Here is a 20,971-nt window from a genome sequence, read left to right as displayed (position 1 = left end):
AAGAGCTTCTAGGTAGGGGGAGAGATCTTTCTAGCTGCCCTGAGCGGTGAGAGACTTCACGGTCCAGAAAACCCATCAGAGGGTTGGAGCGATGACACAGAGAATAAGGCATTTGCCTTACACGCGGCCAACACGCCGCCGATCCGGGTTCGATTCCCATCATCCCATATGGTCCCCAAGCACACCAGGAATAATTCCTGAGTGCATGAGCTAGGAGCGACCTCTGTGCATTGCCGGGTGTGACCTAAGAAGTAATAATAAAAATAATTATTATAATTATTTCTTTATTTTTGCTTTTTGGGTCACACCTAGGGATGCACAGGGGTTACTCCTGGCTCTGCACTCAGGAATCACTCCTGGCGGTGCTCAGGGAACCATATGGGACGCTGGGAATCGAACCCGCGTTGGGCGCGTGCAAGGAAAACGCCCTACCCGCTGTGCTATAGCTCCAGCCACATAATAATAATTTTTTTAAAATAAAGAAAACCTATCAGAAAATGGGCTGGAGAGATAGTGCAGAGAGGAGGGCTCTTGTGGCCAGCATCCCATATGGTCCCCCGAGCATCACCAGGAGTAATCCCTGGGTGCAGAGCCAGGAGTGACCCCTGAGCATCGCCAGGCGTGGCCCAAAAATGAAAAGAAAAGGAAGGAGAGGAAGGTAAAAAGAAAAAAAAGTTAAAAATTGACAGAGAAGAAACAAACCCCGCTTCCACCTCTGAGACGTTCCTCTCTGTAACCGTTTGCGTGACTGGAATCACTTTAGTACACTGCGGCCTGAGACAGGACCTGTGACAAGGTCAGGGTCCTCGCTCCACCCGTATCCCCTGGTCCCACCTTCACTGGCTAGACCCTCCAAAAGAAGGGTCACACTCACCTTCGCAAACTCACTCCTGGGACTGAGAGAAACCCCCGAACTCAGTCTCACAGTGTGCTCAGAGCACTGCTTTTCACCGGGGGCAACACCCTCAGCGCAGCACCCAGGCACAGGCAGCTACTTGTCGCTACGAGGCCAATCAGATGTTCGATCCCCAGCACAGCCGGCACACACACAAGTGGGCCTCAGAGCTGGGACGCCCCCTCCCAGTGGGCCTTCTCCCCCAGACTCCTAATGCCTCTAGCCCCAAGGAAGGCCTCAGAGGTCTCCTGACTCTGGGCAGAGATAGGAGAGAAGAGGACCCAGATCACCCCGACTTGGCATCTCTGCAGAAGGAAAACCATCAATGTCAGCCAGCCTGACTCCCTCTGACACGGGCCTTAGTCGCATTCATGGGCCCCCTTCCCTGCTGAGGTGGTGTTCAGGAGAGCAAAGCCCCTCATCTTTCCCATTATCTCTGGATGGCCACAGCCCGCCTGTCAGGGCCCCTGCCCTCCCTAGGAACCTGGGACAGGGTATCTGGCCTGGGAGGGTTTCTGTCGAATGCCCTCATCCTCTTGGCCCATCAGCCTGCAGGCCCTAGAGGGTGTCCCAGCTCCCTTCAGCTCCCTCTCCACATCCCCTCACACAGGTCACTCCTTTCCCAATGCCCCCCCTCCCCTCCCATACACAAACCGGCTCAAAGAACGCAGAATACGGCAGAATTGGGTAACATACAGAAGAGTGGGCTGGAGTGATAGCACAGTGGCAGGGCGTTTGCCTTGTATGGGGACGACCCGGCCAACCCAAGTTCAAGTCCTCCACCCCTCTCAGAGAGCCCGGCAAGCTACTGAGAGTATCTCGCCTGCATGGCAATGCCTGGAAAGACACCCGTGACGTATTCGACACGCCAAACACAGTAACAACAAGTCTCACGATGGAGATGTTACTGGATCTGCTCGAGCAAATTGATGAACAACGGGAGAACAGTGACAGTGACAGTGGCAGAAGAGTAGTAAAACCCAGGTGCCTGCCGCTTGCTCCACAGAGAAACAGAGAGGGAGGGATGAGGTTGAAGAGCGTGTCCGGCTGTTTCTCCTGGGGCCACACCTGGTGGTGCTCAGGAGCCAAACAGGTGAGAATTGCAAGCAGCCATGGGAATGCTAACTCCCTCCACACACTCACAAACACACTATACACACGCATGCACATACACGCACACACACACATACATGCACACACATGCACATACGCACACACACACGCATGCACACACACATGCGTGCACACACACACATACACCCCACCCCATAGCCCAGAGCACATGGCCCCAGTAACACTGCCTCCCCTCCATGTCTTCGTCTGTGCTGGCCCCTGGGCCTGGCCCCTGGCCTTCGCTGACCACTGCTGGCAGGGGGTCTGATGTCTTCCCCAAGACCCTCTAATCCAGGAGCCGCTCCTACCTCCTCCAGTTTGGAAGATGCTGGAATCAGGACTCAGCAGAACCAGATGGTGCTGACCGACGCCAGGGACTGGAAGCCCACTCGTGAGCACCTGGGCCTTGCCACACCCTGAATTTGCCTGTTCCCCCACCCCTTGCCCCTGCAGGACCGGGAAGGGCCCATTTGCCTGGAGGTGCTTTGGCTGGCGGTTGAGCCGGGTCCCACACAGGGCCAGCGGAGAGGAGCAGCTTTGGGCAGCCGTGGTGGGGACCTGCCTTGGCCAGCCCTAGGGCACCCGGGCTGGGCGCTGCTTCTCCTCCTGCACCTCGGGCCCTTCCTGGAAGACCGGCAGAGGCACCTGCAGACCCCGACTCCCGCAGCCATGGACAAGCTCCGCCTGCTCTTCCAGCACTTCCAGGCCAGCTCGGAGTCGGTGATGAATGGCGTCTGCCTGCTGCTGGCCGCGGGCACTGTCAAGCTCTACGCCTCCCTGGATGTCCACTGCCCCTGCCTGGCACGCTACAACGCGGCCTACGGCCTGGGCCTGCTGCTGGCGCCGACCCTGGCGCTCTTCCTCTGTGGCCTCCTGGCCAACCGGTAGTCCGTGCTCATGGTGGAGGAGAGGCGCCGGCCGGCGGGGCGCCGTCAGAAAGACCCCGGCATGATCAGGTGCGACCCCACACCCCCCCAGCACCCCAGGGCCCTAGTTTGCACCCCCACCAGCTGCACGGGCTCTTCCAGGTGCATCCCAAGCCCCCAACACCACCACCCCTGCAGCTTTATTAGGAGCTCCCCCCACCTACTCACCCTCACAAACACGGCCAGGTCATCGCCCTAAAACCAAGAGGTCCCCTCCACACTCTTCAGTGGGTACTGCAGCCATCTTCTTATGGAGGGAGAGTGGGCCCACCCCAGCAGTGCACAGGGCTGACTCCCGACTGTGTTCAGGGATCACTCCTGGTGATTCTCAGGAGATCTTATGGGGTGACGGGGATCCAGCCCCGGTCTGCCGCATGCAAAGCAAGCACCATACCTTCTGTACTATCCCTCTGGCCGTGCTTGTTTGTTGGTGGGGGGACCCTATTAGTGCTCAGGGCTTGCTCTTGGCTCTGTTCTCAGAGATCACTCCTGCCTGGCAGGCCTCGGAGAACCATATGGGGTGCCGGGGATTGAACCTGGGTCAGTAATGTGCAAGGCAAGTGCCCTCCCTGATGTACTATTGCCCAGGCACTGCATCCATTCCCTGACACACCCCAAGTGTGGAACCTCTCGGCTCTCGGAAACACTGGCCATGCCGCCCCCACCTCCAGCTCTGTAGCTGTCCTCAGTGCTGTGGTCTCGTGACTTTGGTTTGGGTATTTTGGCAGTGCTGCTCCTAGCTCGGTGCTCCAGGGTCACTCCTGGGGCTGGGTCTCCCATGGCCTCAGTTCCCCACTCCTCTCTGACCAGGTATATGTGCTCCTCCATGCTGCAGAGAGCGCTGGCCGCCCCGCTCGTCTGGATCCTGCTGACCCTCCTGGACGGCAAGTGCTTGGTGTGTGCCTTCAGCTGCTCTGTGGACCCCGAGAAGTTTCTGGACTTTGCCAACATGACCAACAGCCAAGTGCAGCTCTTCCTGGCCAAGGTGCCCTGCAAGGAGGATGAGCTGGTCAAGGACAGCCCGGCCCGGAAGGCCGTGTCCCGCTACCTCCGGTGCCTGTCACAGGTCATTCAGCCTGCCCTCCCTGGGCCTGGGTGGGTGTGGGGACTGAGGAGGGACAGCGATGTCCTGGGGACCCTCCTGCTGGAGACACACAGGCAAGGAACGAGAGGGTCCTGGGGGGTTCCCATTCAGGACGGGGTTGGAGGCGCGGGCTCTATGCCATGCATGTCGACATCAGGTGTCCACCCCCTCAGCCATGCTCCCAGGACACTGCAGGGACACAGCTCTGTGTTTGGGGAGGGCCAGGAGGGCTGCCAGCTCGCGGCCATCACTCAGGGGAGGGGGAAGGGGAGGCCACACAGTATCAGCTCCACCATCAGATTCTTCAGAGTTGCCCTCACCCTCCGCCAGACAGCTGCTCCCCGGCTGTATCCTGTGTGACTGCCACCTCAGTTCTCAGCCAGAATCTCAGTTTCCAGGGCCCCCAAGTTCAGATTAGGGGTTCCTTTCTCTGAACTCCCATGTCCCTTGTAGATCCGTCCACGGGACACTTAGACATGGCAATATTTCTACTGCTAAAGTGAGCAAAGACTGGGGTCCATTATCTCCATCAAAATACAGGACAGGGCATGCACAGATGGGACGATTAATATGACCCAAAAGCTGGATGAAAAGGTGAATGGACATTGAGGCGGTGTGGGTGGGTGGGTGTGTGTGGCATGGTTGGTTGGATGGATGGTAGATGGGTGGATGGGTAGATGGATGGATGGGCAGGAGTGCAGGAAAGGCAAAACTCAGGCTTTCAGCTGAGGCTCTAATTAAAAGATTAACAAGAGGAAAATCATGCAAGAGAAACCTAAAGCAAAGAATGCCATTAAAAGCAATGACTTGGGGCTGGAGTGATAGCACAGCGGGTAGGGCGTTTGTCTTGCATGCGGCCAACCCAGGTTCGATTCCCAGCATCCCATATGGTCCCCCGAGCACCACCAGGAATAGTTCCTGGGTGCAAAGCCAGGAGTAACCCCTGTGCATTGCTGGGTGTGACCCAGAAAGAAAAAAAAAGCAATGACTTGAAATTCTGGCTTCTGTGGTATCTTCAACAAAGAGTGGCGCCTTCAGAGAAGAGATGGGACAAAAGAGAGCAGCTCTGGGTTTTGAAGGGCAGAAACTGCGAAGGTACACGCACCAGAGAAACTAGTGGAGTGTTTTCTCTTTTGCTTGCAGAGTAGTGGGTGTTTAGGGTCATGCCTGGCAGTGTGCTGGAACCATTCCTCACTCTGTGCTCAGGAGCGACCCTTGGTGGTGCTCAGGGACTAGAGGTGGTGCTAAAGATCAGACTCAAGTTAGCCACGTGCAAGGCAAGTTCCCTGACCACCCTTCCACCCCACAAGATTCTGCTTCAGTAAGAATTTCCAGGAAAATTTACTACAACCTGACTCGAAGCAGAAACGGGGAAAGGTAGAACTTTTTCAATATTTGCTGCTTTCTAATAATCTCTGAGATACTTTGCTTGGATTTGGGTTTTGGTTTTTGTTTGGGGACCCCACCTGGAGGTGCTCAGGGGCTCTTACAGCTCAGTGGAGGGGTCACTCCCAGTGTACCTGGTGGGCATGCCGGGGTCAGACCTAGGCTCCCACTGCAAGGCATTTGCTCCAGCCCATTCAGCGATGGTTGGGGAATGGGGTGATGGTTAGGGCATGGGTGATTATTGGGGAATGGGATGATGGTTGAGGAATGGGGTGATGGTTGAGGGATGGGGTGATGGTTGGAAATGGGGCGATGGTTGGGGGATGGAGGATGTTGGGGGATGGGACACTGGTCGGGGGATGGGTGACTGTTGGGAAATGGGGTGATTGTTTGGGGATGGGATGATGGTTGCTGATAGAGGACATTTGGGGGATGGATGATGGTGGGGAAGGGGATGCTGGTTGGGGAATTTGTTCATGGTTGGGAATGGGCGATGGGGTGACAGTCAGGGGCTGGGTCGATGGTGTTGAGACAATGGTTGGGGGAGAGTTGACCGGAGAGGAAATATGATGGGCAGAACGGGGAGGGATGATTGACTAGATGAACGAATGGGAGGATAGGGATGGACGGGAGGGTGGGTGCAGGTGGTTAACAGGAGGGATGTTCCATGGGCAGATGCAACCATCTGCAGAAGGGCAGGCGGGAACCCTAATGGAAAGACCGTGGACACTCAATCACTGCCCACTTGTTCCCCCACCCCCAACTCCATCTTGCTTGCCTCCCCACAGGCCATGGGCTGGACCATCACCCTGCTGCTCATTATCCTGGCCTTCCTGGCGCGCTGCCTGAGGTCCTGCTTCGACCAGACGGTCTTCCTGCAGCACAGATACTGGAGCAACCACGTGGACCTGGAGCAGAAGCTCTTCGACGAGACGTGCTGCGAGCATGCGCGAGACCTGGCGCACCGTTGCGTGCTGCACTTCTTCCAGAGCATGCAGAGCGAGATGCGGGCGCGGGGCCTGCACAGGCCCACTGACCACCCGCCAGCCCAGCCCCGAGACCTGCCCGAGCCCCTGGATGGCCGGGCACACCTGCGCGCAGTCTCCAGCCGCGAGCAAGTGGACCGCCTCCTGAGCACCTGGTGCACCAGCAAGCCGCCCCTTGCCTTGCGGGCGCCGCGGGACACTGCGGGGGTGGCCTCAGCCACCGCGCCCACTGCTGCCCCTGACTTCACCCCAGCTCTGAGGGAACCCCAGCAATCTGTGCCCTGGGTTCCTCTTGAAAATGAAAGGACTGATTCGGGCCTCTTGCTGCCACTGCATGTGAAGTTATCTGCTTCCTGACCTCAGCACTTTCTGCTTCCCCTCCTCCCCCACCCCCATCCATCTGTCTGGGTTTTGGGCCACACCCAATGGTGCTCAGGACTTCCTCTTAGCTCCGTGCTCAGGATCAAACCTGCTCCTGCTAGGCTAGGGGGACCTTATGGGGTGCCACGAATTGAGCCCCGGTGTGAAGCATGCAAGGCAAATGCCCTTCCTGCTATCCTGTCTCTGAAGCCTCTTTCCAATTTCAAAGTGCCCCATTTCCTTCAGCCAAGGACCACCAAGGCAGAGGGCCAGTTCTGTGCCCTGACACCTGAGAGCTCCTCAGCCCTGCCTGCCCCGCCCCCCAGGCCAGCCCCCACCCCAAAGCCTGAGACCAGCCTCTGTATCCAAGGCTGCCTCTTCCCCAGGGCATACCCAGGGAGTCCTGCTCAGAGGTTAGCACCCTTGTGGGGGTTTCCCCGGTCATGAGGGATGGATCAGAGCTGGGAATCAGCAGGGGGTGGGATCAGGGGATTCCAGAAAAGCTGCTGCTCGAGAACCTTTGGGCCACAAGCCAGGCCAGAGCCACAGTACATCAGGGATAGCACTTGCTTTGTATGGATGACCCCAGTTCTATTCCTGGCATCCCATATGGTCCCCTGACCCCTGCCAGAAGTGAGCCCTGAGCACTGCTGTGTTCTGCACACACACACACCCCAACACCATCACCAAAAAAAAAGCACACACACAGACACACACACAAAATATCTCTGGACCCATTTATGAGTACGGGATATGGGATATGGTTTAGGGACCAGAATCCTGGGAACATCAGTCCTGGGAACTGCGCAGCTGCGCGCAGTCTCTAGCCGCGAGCAAGTGGACCGCCTCCTGAGCACCTGTTGCTCCAGCAAGCCGCCCCTCGGCCTTGCGGGCCCCACGGGATACTGCGGGGGTGGCCTCAGCCAGCGCCCGCCCACGGCTGCCCCTGACCCCCGGGGGCCCCAACACACAGAAGTGTAGAGACCCCAGCACCTGATGCCAAGCGAAAGGAGCTGGGAGCTGGCTAAACGGAGCGGCATCCCAGGGCAGCCCAGCACGCCCCCCCCAGAGAGCTGAGATCCCCACTCTCTATACTGGGGACACGCCAAGGCAGGGCCAGTTGTCCCCGCAAGAGCTGACATCCCCAGTCACGTTTCTGGGCGTGATCTCGTGTACACGAAAGCCGCTGCCCTCACGACTGTGCTGGGTTCAGCTTCTCCCAGAAGAGCAAGTCAGGGGCTGGGGCTGAGTGGGGTCTCCCAGCCCCAGGGAACACTGGTGCTCTGTTCTTGGGGGGGGGGCAAACTGAGGAGCAAGAGTCTGAGTAGATCTGCCTTGGGCTCCTGATACAGCTTTTCGTGTTTCATAATAATAATAATAATAATAATAATAATAAAAATGACACTGGCACCTGCTTCCATGATGTTCCTATGTGGGGGGCGCCGTGCTGACTCCTTCTGTGTCCTGACGCATTGCAGCTCCCAGTGACCTAGTGAAGCGCTGTGGGTTTCTCAGAGATAATTGCAAGTGAGAGACATTTCCTCCGAACACCCTCCGCGGCGCCTCTCCGACAGCCAGCATCTGTAGGTGCCATGCAGGCGGGTGGCACCAGCTTAGTGGCCGCTCCGCCTTCGAGCTCATTCTTCTGATGAGCTCCATGTTTTAATTCTACTTGGTTTTTTGTTTTTTCTGTGCTCGGGTTCGAGTCAGGACCTCACGCACATGCAGCATAGGTGCTCTACGGCCGATAATTTTTGGTTTGATTTGGTTTAGGGGCCACACCTGGTGGCGGTTCTCAGGGCTACCTGTGGTGCAGTGCTTGGGGTCACTGTCAGGAGCAGTGCCGGCCTCTAACACAGAGCAGTCTTCCCAGACCCAGGACCATTTTTCAGATGAGAAAACTGAGGCCTCCGGAAGTTGAGTTTCCTGAGGTCTTGGAAGAACTGGAATCAGGGGCTGGAGCAATGACAGCAGCTAAGGCAAGAGGCCGACTTGGGTTCATTCCCCGCCATGTCACATGGTCTCTGGAGTCCCACCGGGAGTGACCCCTGGGCACAAAGCCAGGAGTATGTCTCAACAGCTCTGGGTGTGCTCCCCACCCCCAAATAAATAAATAAATATGTAAATAAGAGTTGGAACAGGAGCTCTGGCTTGGCCACTACTTGGCCCTCCAGGTTGTTCTGTGCTTGCGCTCATTCTCAGGGCTCTGGTTGGATCCCTGCAGCTTCACCCCAGCTCTGAGGGAGCCCCAGCAAGCTGTGCCCTGGGTTCCTCTTGAAAATGAAAGGACTGATTCGGGCCTCTTGCTGCCACTGCATGTGAAGTTATCTGCTTCCTGACCTCAGCACTTTCTGCTTCCCCTCCTCCCCCACCCCCATCCATCTATCTGGGTTTTGGGTCATACCCAATGGTGCTCAGGACTTCCGTGCTCAGGATCAAACCTGCTCCTGCTAGGCTAGGGGGACCTTATGGGGTGCCACGAATTGAGCCCCGGTGTGAAGCATGCAAGGCAAATGCCCTTCCTGCTATCCTGTCTCTGCAGCCTCTTTCCACTTTCAAAGTGCCCCACTTCCTTCAACCAAGGACCACCAAGACAGAGGGCCAGTTCTGTGCCTTGACACCTGAGAGCTCCTCAGCCCTGCCTGCCCCGCCCCCCAGGCCAGCCCCCACCCCAAAGCCTGAGACCAGCCTCTGTGTCCAAGGCTGCCTCTTCCCCAGGGCATACCCAGGGAGTCCTGCTCAGAGGTTAGCACCCTTGTGGGGGTTTCCCCGGGCATGAGGGATGGATCAGAGCTGGGAATCAGCAGGGGGTGGGATCAGGGGATTCCAGAAAAGCTGCTGCTCGAGAACCTTTGGGCCACAAGCCAGGCCAAAGCCACAGTACAGCAGGGATAGCACTTGCTTTGTATGGATGACCCCAGTTCTATTCCTGGCATCGCATATGGTCCCCTAACCCCTGCCAGGAGTGAGCCCTGAGCACTGCTGTGTTCTGCACACACACACACCCCAACACCATTACCAAAAAAAAAGCACACACACTCACAAAAAATATCTCTGGACCCATTTATGCGTACGGGATATGGAATATGGTTCAGGGACAAGAGTCCTGGGAACATCAGTGTTGAACTCTGCTGGGAAACCAGCATTCAGCCTCTGCGGTTCAGACAGGAAGGACTGGGGCAGATCTGGGCTCCTTCCCTCCTTCCCCTCCCTGATAAGTGACTCACCACAGGTAATCACATAGGATATCACACACACACCACATGTACACACGTATCACACACACGTACCACATGGACACACATACTACACACATACAACATATATCAATTGAACACACATAAACACATGTACACACATGCCATACACGTGCAACACATACTACAGGTACATAAAAACATACCTCATATACATGCAATAACCACATACATATACATACCATATATAAACACATAAATACATGTACACAGACATATCACACACATACACATACAACACACACCACATGTATACACTCACACACCTACCACACACGACACAAATCACATAAACACACACATATATACCGTAAACCACACATACCACACACAACACCACATATCCACACTCACATGAATATCTCACTCACAAGGAAATCTCACGCATACATACCACCACCACATACTCATATACATACACACACCACTCACAGCCAGGAATTCTCTACACAGACTCATGCATACATGCACATATGTGCACACACACACACACACACACACACACACACACACACATACTCCTGCATACACATACATCCAGCAATTGCCCCCACTGCACTGTGCAGGCTGGGGTCACCCCAGGTTCTGGTTCCTGGGGCTCAGGCTCCTCCATATCGGCCATCTCTGCTCTGCTGGGCTTAGTCTGCCAGATATTCCTGGCAGCGCGGCCTCCTCCACCCCATCTATCCTGCTTGCAATCAGGACATGCAAATGTTACATGAGTCCCTGGTGGGGGGGGAGGCAAGATTTCAGCTAAGAGTTGATAGGAATTGGGCGGTGAGGCACCAGGGAGGCCTGGAGAGGTCTGAGGTCTTCACAGATAAGTGCCCGGTCCTGGGCTTGGAGGAAGCTCCGTGACCCATTCATTCAAGCTGCAAGGAAGCGCAAGGGCAGGGAACGGTCACGAACGCTGACAAGCGCCCTTGAATCCTCACGCTGAGTACTTGGGTGGCACTTCCGGCACAAAAAATCCCATGCCAGGGAGCAGGCAGGAGTTGATTCAAGATGAGGCTTGGCTTCAGGGAGCCCACTGCCTCATAGAGGGATGGAGACGGGTTTGGGAAGAATTAGAACCCAGAGCAAAAGGAGGCAGCAAGAGAACTGAGGCCAGCCATGAGCCCCAGAGGTTTAGCACAGGGGCCGGTGATTAGGAGACCCCAGACTCACCTGGCATTGCAAGGTCCCCCGAGCACCGCCAGGAGGAACACCAGAGCAGAAATAGGACTAGACCCCAAGCACTATCAGTGTGGCCCCCAAATCAGGAAAAAAAAATTCTTTGATCTGGGGACTCAGGGGAGGGTTGATTTGAAACTGAGAAAGAAAAAAATGGAGAGAGTGTTTTTGTTTGCTTTTAATAGTGTTTTAAGTTTTGTTTTGGACCACTCTTAGCAGTGTTCAGGACCTGCTCCCAGCTCAGTGCTCGGGGCTTGTTCCCAGGGGTGTCAGATCACAGCTGGGGCTCCTCTGAGCTGTCTCCCCTTGAGTTACCTCCCTGCCCCAGTCTTTTCTTTACATTTCCCCAGCCCTGCACCCAGGTCTATTCTGGTTGGGGATGTTGGGCTTGGGAATTTTGGGGGTTCTTTTTGTTTGTTCATTTGTTTGTTTGTTTGGGTGGTGGGAAGGATTTGGATGTTGGGCCATACCCAGCTATACTCAGAGGTTATTCCTGGCTTTTCACTCAGGAATTACTCCTGGAAGTGCTCAGAGGGACCATATGGAATGCTGAAATCGAACCCAGGTCAGCCGCGTGCAAGGCAAGCACTCTCCCCGCTGGACAATCTCTCCAAGTTGAGGGTGTTTTTGCAATGCCTGGGAACCCTCCACTTGGCCATGGTCTTGCACCCTGTTCATCAGAGCTGTGAGAACAGGAGCTCCCTGAGGTTTGCACACCTGGTGGTGGCTGCACACTCCAGTGACAGAGCCGGAAGGCGCTTGTCTGCACTGTGCTGAGACAGCCCCCGTGGCTGTGTCAACAGGAAGCCCACAGAGTAGAGCAGCCGTCTCTGGGGTCAGTGTCGGGGCCTGAACTCAAGGCCTCATACTCTCAAGTCCTCCCACTGAGCTCGTCCCAGGTCCGGGACAGAGTTTGGACAAGTGGAGAGAGATGAAGGGGAAGGGGACAGGGCCACTCAGCCACAGAAATGGAGGGAACAGGCCGCAGAGTGGCAGCACGGATTTCCAAATGCACCCAGAGGATTGCTGGCCCGCCTGGAGGGAGCCCTCACTGCCCCTCACAGCCCAGCGGGGAGCCAGGTAGGACAGGAAGGTGCAGGCCCACCTGACACCAGTGAAGGGTCCTGCCCCAGGGCTGAGGTGCCAATCTAGGACCCATGGAAAGACCACTGAGCTCTGTGACAGCAGACCCCGTGCCCTGGACACCCCTCAAAGGCATCCCACCCTCTGCAGACCCCAGAGGACATGCTTTCAGAACTCCAGGTCTCTCGGCCACCCTCCCTCCGTCCACCTCTACTGCCCGGCCCAGGAGGGGAACCAGGTCACTGCACTTGGGACTGAGGCACATCACTGACCCGGGCGGCCCTGCCGACAGAGGTGCCCCATCCTCGGCAGAGTCTAGGTGCTGAGACAGAAGTGAGGGTCTCCCAGTTATGAGGAAGTGGCTCCAGGAAGCACCAGGAGAGAATGGATTTGGTGGGGGGGGAGTGAGAGAGACAAAAGGGGGGGACATGCTCGGGAACCCCAAGTGTCATCCAGAGCCAGGGCCAAGAGGGCTTGTTCCTACTCTCCGCATTTGCTCTCCCCACACGCATGTGCCCCTGGCCGTGGAGGTTCGAGCTGACCCGACGGTGGGCACCAAGGCCCCAATGGTGGGCAGAGTAAGAGCAGGGAACACTGCGAGAGAGGGGGTGGGCTTCTGAGCCAAACTCAGTCCTGGTCCCACTAAACCTGCAGCAGAGGCGGGAGTGGTACGGGGTGTGGGGAATATTGGGAGCATTGCTGCTCAGTGCCCCAGTAATCATGCTCTCTCCCCCGGGTGTCCAGGGAACAGAGGGCAGCTGCCAGATCCTACTAAGGCAAATGTTTATGCAGCCTGGCAGCCCGTCTCGCTGATGACCGCTGCCTCTGCCACCACGTGGATCTGGGGGTGCGCCCAGAGCTGCAGGTGGGCTGCCCACCCAGGCTCACCCAGGCAAATAGGGCATTTCCCTGTGGGTCTGGCCGCTCCCCGGGGGCCCCCTTTGCATTCTGCTTTTCCTGGCTTGCTTGGCTTCTGGGAGTCAAGGGGCCCCCCAGCATCCGAGTGACCGTGTGGCTCCCTGTTTTCTGCCCACATGCAGCAGGGCCTTGGAGATGTTGGAGAGGACAGAATCAGGCAGGCCAAGACCCCCCGGGAGAAGGGAGAAGGGGACCCTGAATCCTCCTGATCTCCAGAACCAGAACTCACGACTCTTACCTGCAGCAGCAACTCTATGCTTTTATGACTTGATTACCTGGCAGTGGGGAGTCACTCCTGGCTGCTCCCAGGGGAACTCCAGGAATCCCAACCATCCTAAAGAGAACCTTGGAGGTTCTGGAGAGCTCATATGGGGGCTAAGGCACTTATTTGTCTTGCATGCATGCAACTGACCTGTTTGATCCCCAGCACCAGACCTGGTGCCCTAAGCACTGCCAGGGGTCACTCCTGAGCACAGAGCCTGGAATAGCCCCCAGAGCACTAACGAGTATGATTTTCCCCAAATAACATACTAAGACAGGTAGGAGGCCAGACTCAGAGCTATGGCGCTGGAGCAGAGGCAGGAGCAGAGCAGTGCCTGGGGCCAGAGCCAGAGGGTCCTCTGGAAGCTGGCCAGGGCACATGGGTACCCTGCTCAGGTCCTAGAGGTCAACCTCCCCAACTCCCATATATTCAGCCTCCCATCAGACGATCCTCACAGAACAATGGGGAGGACATTCTGGGGGTGAAGAAAAGTTCTTCAACTATTCAGTGTGAAACCAAGTCAGTGAGACATTTGAAACTTTTTTTTCTTTGCTTTTTGAGTCACGCCCGGCAATGCACAGGGGTTACTCCTGGCTCTACATTTAGGAGTTACCCCTGGTTGTGCTCAGGGGACCATATGGGATGCTGGGAATCAAACCCAGGTCAGCCGCGTGCAAGGCAAACGCCCTACCCGCTGTGCTATTGCTCCAGCCCCTGAAACTATTTTTTACCACTGATTCAAGATTTCAAACTGCCTGAAGAATTGGACTGGAGTGATAGTACAGTGAGTAAGGCACTTGCCTGCCACGTGGCAGAACTGGCATCCCTTCCATAAGGGATGAGCACCGCCAGGAGGGATTCCTGAGTGCAGAGCCAGGAGAAAGCCCTGAGCATCGCTGGGTGTACGCCCCCTCACCACAAAGGAAGGAAGGAAGGAAGGAAGGAAGGAAGGAAGGAAGGAAGGAAGGAAAGAAAGAAAACAACAGCACGAAAGTTAACGGGCAAGTTGTGATGGGCTCAGAAGCAGAACTCAGGGCTCGCTGGTATGAGGCTTGGAGTTCACACCCCAGCACCACACACGCACCACACACACACACACACACACTCTCTCTCTCTCTCTCTCTCTCTCTCTCTCTCTCTCTCTCTCACACACACACACACACACGATTCTAGGGCTCACCCTTTACATTCAATAACTGTAATAAAGTCCTCGTGAATCTCAGAATAATACAATTCAACCACTTCTATCATTTTACTTTATTGATTTGTGGGGGGGTGGATAGTGACTGGGGCAGTGCTCAGAGCTATTCCTAGCTGCTCAGGAATGCTTCCTGGTAGAGTGCTTAGGGAACCATGCTTGGTGACAGTGACTGACCCTGGGTCAGCCAGATGCAAAGCAAGTGTCTAATCCCTGTACCATCTCCCTGTCCCTGTTGCTGTTATTGACAAATCATGTTGACGCTAGAAATCGCAGCAAACGTCTGAGGCCAGTGCTGGTGCCCCTTAGCCCATGTGGGTGTCTCTGAGCACTGCCCCTTCCCTGAGTGCCAGCCTCTCCCCGTGGTTTAGTCCCGTGTCAGGTACATGGCGCTGCCACAGATGTCCAGGGCGGCCATTTCTGTGGTGGGACTCTTCTCCCACTCTCCCAGGGAGTCCCCAACAAAGTCCTCCAGCAGTCACCAGCCTTAGGACCCCTGGACCTTTAGCTTGTTGCAGGCCAAGGGGCACAACTGTCCTCCTAGCTCCGTGCTGAGCTTTCCACCCAGACCTGGACAAGAGAGAAAGAGCAGAACCGCTCCCTGCCCTGCCCTCAAGCCCAGCTGCCACCTAGCCAGATCCAAACCCGTTTCTCTACCTCCCACCTTGTGTGTCTCTCCCCAAGTTCGTGGGGGGGGGAGTGGGCACTGAGGGCCTGGGGGCCCCTCCAGGGAAGGCCTAGATGATGTGGCACCATCAGTGTGAGGGCAAGGGGTCTGCTGAGGGGAAATCCAGGCTCAGCCCCCCCCAAACCCCTTTCCACATCCTCTCCCTCTGACCCCCCTTCCTCTCAGCCCCTCATGAATGGGAGGACAGGAACCTGGGGGTGTCAGAGGAGGGTGTGGGGGGCTGGACCTGCCTGCAGGAGCTGGAAGAGTGTGTTTGCAGTGTGAGAGGCAAGGCCAGACCCCCCTCTCCTGTGTTGCCTGCACCAACACCGAGACAACCAACGTGAACCCCACAGTCTGAGGGTGCATCCCAAACTCTGATTTCCTGGGCAGCTAACACTTCCTCTCTCATGGGGGGGGGTCCCCCAGACAGCCTCACGGTCCTCCTGGCCTTAGACCCAGAAAGCACCAGTGAACAGCACACAGAAGGCTGCGTGGCCCCTCACACATTTCAGTGGGTTGACTTACAAATCCCATCTGAGGGGTGGGAATGACTGTACAATGGATAGAGTGCCTTCCTTGCACAAAACTGACCCAGGCTCGAACATAAAGTAACAAAATAGGAGACTAACACCCAAGAGTGGCTGAGATTAGTATCAGGAGTTTTGCTTCATGGCTTGGAGGCCAGCCGCACATTCTAGTGGAAAAGGGAGCTCAGATAGAGAAAGAAGCACCAAATAAAGGGTGTTGGGAGGATCCTCCCAGGATGGGAGAAGCATGCTGAAAGTAGAATATGGACCAAACATGATTGCCACTCAATGCCTCTCTTGAAAACCACAGGACCCAAAAGGAGAGAGAGAACAAAAGGGAATGCCCTGCCACAGAGGCAGGGTGGGATGGGGGGAAGGGGGGTGGGAGGGGATACTGGGACCCGTGGTGGTGGAAAATGGGCACTGGTGGAGGGATGGGTGTTTGATCATTGTATAATTGAAACCCAAGCACAAAAATTTGTAAATCTACAACTGTACCTCATGGTGTTTCACTAATTTAAAAAAAAAAAAACTGACCCAGGCTCAATCCCCAACATCCCACACGGTCCCCAGAGCCTGCCAGGATTGATCCCTGAGGGAAGAATCAGGAGCAAGCCCTGACCACCGCTGGGTGTGACCCAAAGACAAAAAAACAAATTCTACTTTAGTTGGTTTCATCTGAACTCCAGAAATTTTCTTTTAATTGAGTTTAAGTTTTAAATCTTTTTAATGGATCACTGTGAGATAGAGTTACAGGAAGTTCACAAACTTCCATGTGAGCTCTATAAATTTTCACGTACAAATCAGATTCCCAGCTGATAAGAAAACGCGAGTCTGTTCAGGTCTGTCGGACAGAGGCGAGTACGAAGCCTGATAGAAGTTTTGGGCCCGCCTAGTCCTCTGGGCCCGCAGGGCCACGTCTGCACAGACCAGAGGTGGGGAGTAGCCCCGAGCCATGCCTGCTGACTGTCCCCCTTCCGCAGGCCCTGGGCTGGTCCTTCGTGCTGCTGACCACGCTGCTGGCCTTCGCCGTGCGCTCCGTGCGGCCCTGCTTCACGCAGGCGGCCTTCCTCAAGAGCAAGTACTGGTCCCACTACATCGACATCGAGCGCAAGCTCTTCGACGAGACGTGCACGGAGCACGCCAAGGCCTTCGCCAAGGTCTGCATCCAGCAGTTCTTCGAGGCCATGACCCATGGCTTGAAGCTGGGTCACCCCCACGGGGAGCTGGCCCCCGCCAGCCCGGCAACTGCGGTGGCCCTGGCTAGCTCCGACGGGGCTGAGGAGGAGAGGGAGAAGCTACGGGGCATCACGGACCAGAGCGCTGTCAACCGGCTGCTCACCAGCTGGCACTAATGCAAACCACCGCTGAACCTGGGCCAGCACGAGCCACTGATGGGCAACGGCTGGGTTGGGGGCAGCCCCCGGGTTCCCCGCAGGGAGGTGGCCACCTACATCAGCAAGGTGTGAGCCTGGCCGGGGAAGAGGCGGGCATGTGGGTGCAGGCTCCCCGGGCCCCCTGGCACGGGCATCGGCCCCCCCCCCCATGTCCATGAAAGGACCTGTCCAGGCCCTCACTGAGAAGGGCTTCTGGGCCACTGGGGCCAGGAGCAGTATTAGCAAGAACGGCCCAGGCATGGCTGGGAGGACCAGTGTGCACTGCCGGCTCCCAGACCCTTCCTCCCCAGCTCACCATCTCACAGAACCTGCTGACCGCAGCGTCTGCGCCACCCCGGTGTTGATGGGGCCCTACTCCCTCAGCTCTGCTCAGGTAGCTGGGGGTGTATCTGGAACAGGAACCCCGCGCTCTGCTGAGCCTCGAGAGAAGCTGGCAGCCCACAGCAGACCTAATGGACCAACTCAGAACCTCACCTAGGTGACAGGTGGTGAGGCCAGGTGCCTGATCTAGGGACACTCAAGAGAAGCCAAAGTGTGACCCCAGGAAGGCCGCGCGGGGCCACAGCACCAGGCCCAGAGAGCAGCCTCTGCCCCAGGGCCCCCGACCCTGACTGCCTCTCCTGTCCAGCCCAGAGGCTGCAGGCTCTTGCCATGGCCTCGATGGGTGCAGGTCCTGCCCTCATAACAGCTGAGCGCCGTTAGGGGTGGTCAGAACTAGATTATGAATAGGGGGCACATTCAGACCACTCATGGGGGTTCCTTCAAAGCCCCTCTAACACCCCTAACTCCACAGGGCTTGGCCCCATAGAAACAGAAGCTGCAGGCCAGGAGAGAGTAGATCAGATAAGACAATTACCCTCCACACTGTCAATCCGGGTTAAATCCCTGGCACCACGGAGGGTCCTCTGAGTCCTGCCAGGAGTGATCCCTAAGCACAGCCTGCTGTGACCCCAAAACCAAACAAACAAAAGGATCAGAAGTCAAATATGCCCCTTTCCTCATGATCCCGCAGAGGAAAGGGCCTCTAACTCGGAGGCCCTGAGTTGGGGTGCGTGTGGAGGGAAATTGCTCAGAGGGAGTTTCAGTGCCAGGGTGAGCCGAATGATTCAGCGTAGGCTCTATGGCTTCAAACTGTGTCCCCAGGGTGTTTCCTGAGCCTCAGTTTCCCCTCCAGTCAGAGGGCCGAGGACAGGGTGCTACACTCCCCTCTGAGGGGCACCATTCACTCCTCTCTCTCTCCCCACCTACGGGAGGACCCGGGAGCTCAAGCTGTCCTAAGGGATGAACTGGAGGGAGAAGAGGGGCTTCCCCCCCCCACTCTTCTAATGTCCTCGAAACCCCAGTCTTGCTCATCAATGAACCCGAGTCGCTCCGTGGCAGCATTGTGCTTGTTTGTCTTTTGGTGTGTTGGGGTTGAGCCCGGAACCTCATACATGCAGGTTAGTTTGGTGGTTCCTGTGCTTCCTTCTGTGTCCCCGCCCCCATCCCACCGTTCCCCTTCTGAGACCCCCAACTCCCTCCTTTAATTACTGGGAGAAAGGGGTTCCCTATTAGCTGATGTGGGGTGGGACGGAGGGTGGAGGGCTCTGCCGGGGCGGGGAGCCCGTGCTTAGGGCAGGGCTCAGAACACTGAGCAGACAGCTCAGAGGCCTGAACAGCCCAGGGGCCCACCCCAGCACCCCGTCTCTTGAGAGTTTGCTGGAGCATGTGCCAGAACGCTGTGCTGGGGAAGCCCTTATGGCCCAGAAACAAAAATAAAAACGCAGAAATACCAGGAGAGGTACAAGGAGACCCTGGGCTTGATCCCCGATAGCGCCACACTCCAAGGGAGAAGCAAATAGAAGTCAGCAGTCTGTTGGTGTGTGGAAGTGGGGTGGGCCAAGGAGCCCCCAGGGGGAAAAGTCATCCTCATGGAATTGGGGGCACCAAAGTACAGAAAGGGCATGATGGCATCAGGGAGACCTGAGGACAAGCCCCAGAGCCCAAAGATTTACAGAGATCAATGAGCCCCCCTGAACGTGTCTCTGGAAGGGGAGATGAAAGGTCTGCTCTGTCCTTCAGCATTAAGGTGAAAGGGAAGGAGACAGAATCTGGAATGGTGTTCCGTAGGATCTTAAAAATAAACACTGGGAGGTTGGTACTGGAACAAAAGCAGAACTGCAGACCAATAGAACAGGGTCGAATACAATGACATCTCCCCTCAATCATATGATCAACTAATCTTTGATAAAGGTGCAAGTAATGTGAAGTGGAGTAAGGAAAGCCTCTTTAATAAATTGTGCTGGCATCACTGGACGGCTACATGCAAAAAAATGGGCTTAGAACTCTGCCTAACACCATGAACAAAAGTAAGATCGAAATGGATTAAAGACCTCAACATCAGACCAAAAACCATAAGGTACATTGAAGACAAAGTTGGCAAAACCCTCCATGACATTGAAGCTAATGGTATCTTCAAAGATGCCACACCACTGGCCGAGCAAGTGAAAATAGAGATAGATAAATGGGACTATCTTAAACTAAGAAGCTTCTGCACCTCCAAAGAAACAGTGACCAAAATACAAAGACAATCTACAGAATGGGAAAGGATATTCGCCAAATACACATCTGACAAGGGGTTGATATCCAGGATATACAAAATACTGGTTGAACTCCACAAGAAGAAAACATCCAACTCCATCCAAAAATGGGGCAATGAAATGAACAGAAACTTTCTCAAAGAAGAAATCCGAATGGCAAAAAAGCACATGAGAAAATGCTCTACATCACTAATCATCAGGGAGATGCAGATCAAAACCACAAAGAGATACCATCTCACACCTCAGAGACTGGGCCACATTCAAAAGAACAAAAGCAACCGATGATGGCGTGGATGTGGCGAAAAAGGGACACTCCTTCACTGTTGGTGGGAATGTCGACTGGTTCAGCCCTTCTGGAAAACAATATGGACGATTCTCAAAAAATTAGAAATTGAGCTCCCATTTGACCCAGCAATACCACTCCTGGGAATATATCCCAGAGAGTCAAAAATGTATAGTCAAAGTGACATCTGCACTTGTTTGTTCATTGCAGCACTCCTTACAATAGCCAGAAACTGGAAGAAACCTGAATGCCCAAGAACAGATGACTCCTTAAAGAAACTTTGGTACATCTACACAATGGAGTACTATGTAGCTGTTAGAAAAAGATGAAGTCATGAAATTTACGTACAAGTGGTACAACATGGAAAGTATCATGCTAAGCGAAATGAGTCAGAAAGAGAAGGATAGACATAGAAAGATTGCATTTATCTGGGGGATATAAAGTAACAAAATAAGAGATTAATACCCAAGAATAGCTGAGATCAGCACCAGGAGGATTACTCCATAGCTCAGAGGCCAGTCAGGCATTCTAGGAGAAAGGGCAGCTCAGATAGAGAACGGAGCACCAAATAAAGTGAGTTTGGAGGATCCTCCCAGGAGGGGAGATGCATGTCGAAAGTAGACTATGGACTGAACATGTTTGCCACTCAATGCCTGTTTTGCAGACCACAACACCCAAAAGGAGAGAGAGAACACAAGGGATTGCCCTGCCACAGAGGCAGGGGGGGATGGGGGATAGGGGTGGGAGGGATACTATCCATGGTGGTGGAAAATGGGCACTGGTGGAGGGATGGGTATTTGAACATTCTATAATGGAAACCCAAGCACAAAAAATTGTAAATCTACAACTGTACCTCATGGTGTTTCACTAATAA

The 20,971-nt window shown here is 55.3% G+C and overlaps 1 pseudogene; it reads left to right on the top strand.

The window, feature by feature from the left end:
- The first annotated feature begins 2,677 nt into the window (after window positions 1-2,677).
- On the top strand, window positions 2,678-17,307 carry LOC130029918 (calcium homeostasis modulator protein 1-like; annotated as a pseudogene).
- The last annotated feature ends 3,664 nt before the right edge of the window (window positions 17,308-20,971 follow it).

This window comes from Sorex fumeus, unplaced genomic scaffold (assembly GCF_029834395.1).
Source record: "Sorex fumeus unplaced genomic scaffold, SorFum_2.1 ptg000043l, whole genome shotgun sequence".
NCBI classification, from domain to species: domain Eukaryota; kingdom Metazoa; phylum Chordata; class Mammalia; order Eulipotyphla; family Soricidae; genus Sorex; species Sorex fumeus.
Note: the sequence above shows the minus strand (reverse complement) of the source record. Positions and strands in the feature narration are given on the sequence as shown.